The sequence below is a fragment of the Poecilia latipinna genome, unplaced genomic scaffold, assembly GCF_001443285.1.
Source record: "Poecilia latipinna isolate Pla-1442-1.1 unplaced genomic scaffold, P_latipinna-1.0 Scaffold3971, whole genome shotgun sequence".
NCBI classification, from domain to species: Eukaryota; Metazoa; Chordata; class Actinopteri; order Cyprinodontiformes; family Poeciliidae; genus Poecilia; species Poecilia latipinna.
In genome coordinates this window covers 9,666-11,409 of record NW_015116587.1, presented here as the reverse complement: position 1 = coordinate 11,409, position 1,744 = coordinate 9,666, and positions in this window count along the sequence as shown.

Sequence of the window (1,744 nt, the reverse complement as noted above, 5' to 3'; positions counted from 1 at the left end):
ATTTTTTATATATATATATATATATATATATATATATAGTACCCCCAAGAATTTAAAACTACTTTCATCCCTGCACATAAATAAGTTAGAATGATTTTCGTCAGTCAGGGCTTCACGCTACATGCATTGCAGGTAGATTGTAGTAAAACATGCCTGGTTTTAAAATGAGTTAACTGGACTTGTAGCTATTATTGTTCTCAATGTAACTGTAAACATACTAATTAACTGAAGCTTAAACGATTTAACAGAAAACAATCTAAACACACAGATGGTAAAAATGAAACAACATAACTGGCCTCCATAGCATCGTGCAGCAAATAGAGCCGCCCTATTTGCTGCAGCTCTTTTATCCACTTTTATCCAACGCCTTTTCTTTTCGTTACATCTTTTGTGCTTAAAATAAGCTCACAGACTATTGCTATTGCTTCAACGTTGTCTGTTTCCTCTAAAATGACAGTGGTGGGTTTTTGTCTGGAATCGGCTGGTTGCCGTGGCTGAACTCCACACGCTGCAGGTTCAACGCGTTGCTCTGTCGGGCTTTAAACTGGGCTTTACACGTCTGAAGTTGCTGTCTGACCGGAGCAGCATATTAACAACTTAATCCTCATGTAATCCTTCATGTTGTTGTTTTTCTTCCTGCTTGCGTGCATCAGGAAGCAGAATAATGAGATTTGTTGAGCATCAGTGACGTTCAGTCCAGATGAAGGCGACCTGGACGTTATGGTCTGACTCGGATACGTATCGGATATGGGTCACATTCGAAAAGAATCCGACCTGTGCTGTTCACTCTGCCATGAAAAGATCGGATACAGGTCACATTACGCCAAAAAAAATCCTGGATTGGGTCACTTCAGGCTGCAGTGTGAACGCCAGCAGACGTTTCAAGTACAAGCGTTACAAGTTTTGAGAAGACAGACATGAAATCCGGCTCCCAGACTGAACATGTGTGCTGGCAGGAAAATTCCTCCATAGTCAGCCTCCAACAGACGCTCCAGAGCTCTGAGGATTTCCTTTCTCTGGTGAACACTTCAAAACCTTCAAAGTGTCACCAGAGAACTCTAGAAGCTGGTCTGCGTGTCCCGCCAGAGGTGGGCGGATTGGTCCTAATATCAAAATTATCAATAGCATCGCTGGAATTGATATTGAACAATACTTATGTAAAAATATTGAACCTGAAGGTTTTTATCTCTCCTGCAGGCAGAGACTGCTGCAGATTCATCTTCTGTCTGTCAGAGCTGCTCACACAGCATCACTTCCTGTCCCCGCCTTCGTTCGTCACGTGGCTCAGCAGCACCAGCCAATCAGAATGCAGGTAGGCTCCGCTGGCCCGCCCACTCAGCGCTCTCCGCAGGTCGACACGCCTCACTACAGACAGAGTATCCAAATGTCTGAGGGGAAGAGAAGCACTTTGGCTTTATTCTATGGCAAAAATTGAAACCATAGTAGGCTGTGCAGGCTGCAAACTGCATGCAGGAGAAAACGCAGCGCTGCAGAAACACAGACGACCCGACAGAGCCGGGCCTCCACCCACAGACTGGAGCTTCAAGTTATGTTGAGACACTTTTACACTTTATTTAAAGAAAAACAGAATTGAATTGAATTGAAAGGAAGAAGATTTCTTATTTTTGTAACATTTTTCCAAAGAACAATTGGAAAAAAAAAAAAAAAAAAAAAAAAAAAAAAAAAAATTAGAAAAAACGTCTAGGGAAAATTTTTTTTTTTTTTTGGGGTTTCTCTTTTTTTA